This window comes from Boleophthalmus pectinirostris, unplaced genomic scaffold (assembly GCF_026225935.1).
Source record: "Boleophthalmus pectinirostris isolate CB_2022bp ecotype Guang Dong unplaced genomic scaffold, ASM2622593v1 HiC_scaffold_11, whole genome shotgun sequence".
NCBI classification, from domain to species: Eukaryota; Metazoa; Chordata; class Actinopteri; order Gobiiformes; family Gobiidae; genus Boleophthalmus; species Boleophthalmus pectinirostris.
Genome location: NW_026570994.1, coordinates 2,392,247 through 2,398,856, shown reverse-complemented (window position 1 = coordinate 2,398,856; position 6,610 = coordinate 2,392,247). Strand labels below are relative to the sequence as shown.

The window sequence follows — 6,610 nt, the reverse complement described above, 5'->3', positions numbered from 1 at the left end:
TTCAAGGTTGTATAGAGGATTTTCCAAGGAATGAGAAATCCAGCGACTGTTTGTCCTTTTTCAAATGTTGCGCATTAACACTGTGTTAGTCCACTGGGCCCTGTAAGAAACATTCCACCTTATTTATTTGTTTGACCTGTTTACGTCAAGAGCGGGTTTCGAACCACCAATCTTTCAGATCAGTGGACGAACTCTGTACAAACTGAGCTACTCTCACATTTGTTTAGTGTCAAACTCATTTTGGTCCAGGGGTCGTATCCAACCTACTTTGATCCCAAAGGGGCCGGATCAGAAAACTCATGAAATATAAACCCCAAAAATAACAATAAGTTCAAATATTTGTGCAGAGAAACACAAATCTATTACAGAAATCTTTTTTAATTGATGAACTCTTTCTTTTACAAAATATTATAATATAATGAACAACCTGAAACTTTAAGAAAAATACAATTTCAACACAAAGTTTGAACATGAACTTTACTTAAAGGTTGTATAGAGGATTTTCCAAGGAATAAGAAATCCAGCGACTGTTTGTCCTTTTTCAAATGTTGTGCATGTGTGAAACCAACCCCCCGCGTCTGTGGACTGTGTGACAGGCGTACGTAAACCACGTAATGGCAGCGCTCAGGCAAGTCAGTTACACTAGAAACGTAGGGAGTTTGATTGACAGCCTATCAACTAACAGATAACTAGGCAGTCTCATTATCTACTTGGCAAATGTTTAGCCCCACCACGTCCAGAGTTGATGAAGTTTTATTCCTCTTTTTTTTTGGTCATCATAATTACAAGGCGACTGCATCTCTATCACTGTTGGGCAAGTTACTTTGAAACTGTAATGTGTTATTTATTACCTATTACTGTCATTTCAAAGTAATTCGTTACATTACAATATTATTGCATTTAAAATGTAAGGCATTACATTACTATTGCATTACTTTAAGTTACTCTCACCAAAATAACTTTTGCGCTGTATATGGACTGAACCAGGACTAAACCAGGTCTAAACCAGGACTAAAACCAGAACTGAACTAGGACTAAAACAGGACTCACTGTCAGGGACGGGCTCGAAGGTGAACGCAGGAGAAAGGAGCGGCTCTGCTCCGCACCTCACGGAGGTAAGAGCGGCTGTCACCCGATCGCTCTTTATGGACCCTGCTGCTCGGGCTCGCGGCCCTGATTTCAGCAACTATTTGCAGGTACCCGAGCCTGGTGCAAGACTCTGCTTACAGCGTGTAACTTCTACCTTCCTTCAGCGTGTCCAGAAGTCCAACTTTTTGTGTGATGGTTACATCTTCCTCTGCCTTTTGGGTGCGAGCGCAGGAGCCTTTGTCGGTGCAGAACGTTTCGTCGACGTTGTGGGTTTTGTCGGGGAGAAAACTTGCAACCGTACAGCACTTCAGAATCACACTGCTAGAGACTTGAACATGTATTTAAATTTGGCAGCTGAACACATTCTGTACTGTACAGGAGACAGGAGTCCCTTGGCCAGTCAGGACGCAGCGGGAGGAACGCAATACACATTCATACAATGTGAAAAAAAACAGGGCATGCAAAATTGCACACAAAAAAAAATAAATAAATAAAAAATCTGCGAGACAGCATAAAGTGAACTGCGATAGAGGGAGGGACGAGTGTAAACCAGGTCTAAACCAGAACTGACCCAGGTCTAAACCAGGTCTAAACCAAAACTGACCCAGGTCTAAACCAGGTCTAAACAGCGTGGAGTACTTTGTCAGTCCTTTCGCCCGTGGTCACCTGAAGGTCAATGAGGGCGCATCTCCGGTGTTTCACCGCTGCTGATATCGAGGTGATTTTAGCGAATTTGTATGAAGAAAAACCCACCACTTCAATCCAGGTTAAAAAACATTGTAACGCACGTTACTCACATTTGTACCGAGTAAAATATTACTATTTTTTCCCCTGTAATGCCTTACATTACTGCGTTACAGCAAAAAGTAATGCATTACTGTAATTCGTTACTTTTATAATGCGTTACTCCCAACACTGATCTCTATAATGCTCTCATTGACAATTTGAAACAAAAAACATCTTCCATACAACCTTTAAGTGTGTTTTTATTCACAGCCCAATGTGCAGAGTGGAATATTTACAGTGAAAAATGAGTATTTACAACAATGTTTACAGTAATCGCACTTACAGAAGCCAGCACCCATGTAGTCAGGCCAAAAACAGACTCCCAAATGACTGGAGCTCCCTTAGCCCCTCCCCCGGGCTAAACCAATTAACGAAAAATGGGGTTCTAAAGGAATTAACATGAGCAAAACTGTATTGATGAACACAACTTGGAAATAAACATAATAAAAATTAACATATAGAACCCCTCATATGGTTATCATAAATTCAATTAAATAGCTTAAAAAAAAACAACAACACCCCAAATAGAGCGCAATGGTCGAGTCCGAGATTACATGTCCACCTTGAGCGCACCACTATTCGATATTTAAAGCACAACCAGGAAGTGCCTCGGTTTGGCCCCCGAACCAGAGAACGTCGCGGAGACTGCTGCAGGTAAGAGTGCGCGGGGTGTAGGCGGAAGTGTGCACCCTCGAACGCACTAGACGGGAAAACAGTCCAGATATCGGGGAAACAGGACCGCGAGACACGCGAGTTAGTTAAAATATTCTCCTTCGAGTTTACATGGAAATAATAATTCTGATTTGATGTATACATGGAAAACACGTTAAATCGTCTGTATTTAATTCCACTCAGAGTGTGTTGGTGGGGAAGGTTCTGACTGGACAGAGACACCAACGTATTTACATCTTTGGGAAGAAAACACCACAACGTTACACCACGGACACAAACATGATCCAAACTTTTTCTGCAGTGATTCCGATGGTAATTGCGCAGCAGTGGGAGAATTCTCTCATCACACTTTACGTCTGTCAGCTGAGGAGGAGAACAGAAGAGTGTTGGAGAAGGAGGAAGAAGACAAACTGTATCTGAAGCTGTTCTACCTCAGCCCACTCCCACATCCTGCTCACAAATCCAAAGAGAAGCCGAAGACAGGACTGGTGGAGCTGCATCGTCCGGATCACGTCAGAAGGGCGACACAACGAGAATGAACTGAACCATCACCATTATTTTTAACAAGAATAAACATTTACACGATTGAGGAATAAATTAATTCAGTTTTAAAATCAGAATAAATTACTTAATTTAGAACTCATTTTCAGTCGTTTTGTGATTATTTTTAGTCAGAACTATGATTAAAGTTGTGAGTAAAGATATTTTTAACTTCGACCCAGGTGGGACTTGAACCCACAATCTCCAGCTCCGGAGGCTGATGCCTTATCCATTAGGCCACTGGGCCACATATTGTTTTAATCAATGCACATCCACATGTACTGGAGCAGGTGCACACAATAGATCAACTGTAAGTTATTTTTGCTCCTGTACGCAGTGTTGGATTACAGATTACAGATTACATACCCCAGAATGTAGTTTGTAACGGAATCCATTAAATTACTTCAAATGAGTAATGTAATCTGAATACTTTGGATTACTTGATTTGCTGTAGAGAAGCAAAGACGAGGAAATCATAATGTAAGATGTTTTATCTGCTAAAAGAAAATAAAAAGTCCAGACTTTACTGAACCAAATTAAAAAATATTATTGATAGAAGAGGAGGAGACACGTCCACACAGCATGATTTAGTCCTGTTAAATCCTGGTTTAGACCGGGTTTTAGAACTGGTTTAGACCTGGTTTTAGACCTGGTTTAGACCTGGTTTAGCCCTGGTTTAGACCTAATTTAGAATTGGTTTTAGACATGGTTTAGACCTGGTTTTAGATCTGGTTAAGTCCTGGTTTAGACCTAGTTTAGACCTAGTTTAGACCTGGTTTTAGACCTTGTTTAGACCTAGTTTAGACCTGGTTTTAGCCCTGGTTTTAGACCTGGTTTAGTCCTGGTTTAGACCTGGTTTTAGACCTGGTTTAGTGTCCGGCAATGAGTGTAATTACGAGGGGGGGGGATATAGCCCAAAATGTAAAAACAGGAAAATGCTGCTGTGTAATCCATTTATTTTAACAAAGTAACTGTAATCCAATTACCACACACTGAAACAGTAACTGTAACTGAATACAGTTACTCCTAATTTGTGATTATGTAACTCCGGTACATGTCATCCGTTACTCCCCAACACTGCTTGTATGTGTACTTTACTCATGAAACAAAACTGTGTACTTCTTGTGCACTACAATACAATACAATAGTGTGTAAATGTGCGGACGGTCACTGGACGCCCACATCGCTGCAAATTTCAAACTGGATCCCGTATTTTTGCTGACAGACCACAAACATTCTCTACAACTCCAACCTTATTTCCCCTCGAAACCCTTCAAACCCAATCTCCAGACCGTCCCAACAGTTCTGTCAACACGTTCCATTTGACAATAGCGCCGAAAAGTTCCGTAACATTTTTTTATTTTTTTTACCCTACGGCCACGATATCTTATTCCTCTGTTTGAATGACAACATCTGGTCTTCTAGAATACAGTGGAGTATCTTTGCCAAATTTTCAGTGTCCGTAGCCCCCCCTTTACAAGCCCCCGCCCCCCAGTGCCAGTGTTAAGCCCTTTTAATGACTGGATGTCCATCCCGGTGCCAAGTTCCTGTGTAATTGGTTGATGGTCAGCCAGAGCCAGGGGGAGGTAAGGAGGGGGGACGGGGGACAGGGGCTAGGGGCAGTTGGCAGTGGGGTTTGGGTGTTGGCGCAGAGGGATAAAGCAGAAATAGCAATGGAAGTGTGTGTATGTGTGTGTGTGTGTGTGTGTGTGTGTGTGTGTGTGTGTGTGTGTATGTGTGTGTGTGTGTGTGTGTGTGTGTGTGTATGTGTGTGTGTGTGTGTGTGTGTGTGTGTGTGTCTGTGTGCACGTGTTGAAATATCAGATTTGCAAAGTGAGAATAGTGACAAAAAGTGTAATAATTCATATGTTGAACAGATTTTTTTTCCAAGTAAGGATTTTCTTTGTGAAGATCTAAGCTAATACTAACTTTTATATAAAAAAAAAAAAAAAAAAATAAAAAAAATAAATAAATATATATATATATATATATATATATATATTATATATATATATATATATATATATATATATATATATAATATAAAAGCCTATTAAAATGTATATTATTTAATGACTAACTGGCTGTTTTTATGTGTAAATTACTTCACCTTGTGGCATTGTTGTTTTTATTTATTAAGCCTCAAAACTGACATTAGTGTTAATATAGAGACACAAACGTCTTACCTCAGTCACTTCATTTGTAGTTTTGTAACTCATAGCGAGGAGAAAATTCAGTTTGTCGACTGGACAAAACGTTTCGCAGCTCATCCAAGCTGCTTCTTCAGTTCTGGTCAGAATGCTGCTGGGCTCAAGTGGTGCCTACAAACACAGAGGGAAAGGAGAAAAAAGAACAACATGTGCAGAAAGTCCTCTCTGTTTGCGGAGATCCAAAATGGGCCTTCAACAAAACCAAGAGAACTAAAAAACAGGACAACAGAGAATCAGAACCCAGGAGAAAGGGGGTAACTATTCCTTACGTGGCTGGTGTTTCTGAAAAACTACAGAGGATTTTTAGACAACATGAGGTCCTGCTCTATTTCAAATCTAAGACAGAAACTGGTCCAATCCTAAGGACAAAACACCGACACAAACAAAGTAATGTGGTCTCCTCCATTCAGTGCAGTGAAGACTGCAGTGAACGCTACACTGGAGAAACTGAACATCTACTTCACAAGAGGATGAACCAACACAGACGAGAGAGCAGCAGTGGACCTCAGTCTGCTGTATACATCTCCACTTAAAAGCCACAGGCCACTCATTTGAGGACAGTGAGGTACAGATTTTAGTCAGAGAAAAGAACTGGTTTGAGAGGGGAGTGAAAGAAGCCATTTTTATTAAGAAAGAAAAAATCCTTCTCTAAACAGAAATGGAGACTCAGACACCATCTATCTCCTATTTACAACTCCATCCTCAAACCTAAATCAAAACAAACAAGAGAACAACAGGTGTAGTCAGGTCAGGTCCAGAGGTGTGGAAGCTCCATTATGGACATGAATTGTTGTACAGGTCAATAGGCCGAAACTAACAAACAGAAACTGTAAACAAGTGTGTGTGTTAGTTTCAGTGTAGTTTCAGTGTAGTTAGCTCCTCCCTGCAGATATAAGGAAGTGTCACCAGCATCTGACCAGAACTGAAGAAGCAGCTTGGATGAACTGCAAAACATCTTCGACCAAACTAACTTTTGTCCAGTCGACAAACTGAATTTTCTCCTCACCATGGATTCTACCTGGACGACTGAGGGATTCTTCACACACATCTTTTTAACTCATATGCAGTGTTTTTGTATCAACTTTTTAAGCTGTACTTAAGTACAGGCTCTATTCACGCTTACAAACCAGGAAGACATTTGGAAAGATGCGATGACAACTTCCGACAGGCTCTGTTCACAGTAGTACGTCTGACAGGATCTAGGAAAAATGAGAAAATGTTCCACTTTTCTTCATCTCCATGTCATTGTAATGTTCCGTTATGTTCGGTTAATCAACAGTTCCAACGATACATAAGTTTTCCTCACTGACACA

At 40.7% G+C, this 6,610-nt stretch overlaps 1 non-coding gene across 1 annotated transcript; it reads right to left on the bottom strand.

Annotated features, from left to right (window-relative positions):
* Nucleotides 1-3,261: 3,261 nt before the first annotated feature.
* Nucleotides 3,262-3,334, bottom strand: trnar-ccg (transfer RNA arginine (anticodon CCG)). Its single transcript has one exon. It is a non-coding gene; the product is annotated as a tRNA-Arg (tRNA).
* Between the last annotated feature and the right edge of the window lie 3,276 nt (nucleotides 3,335-6,610).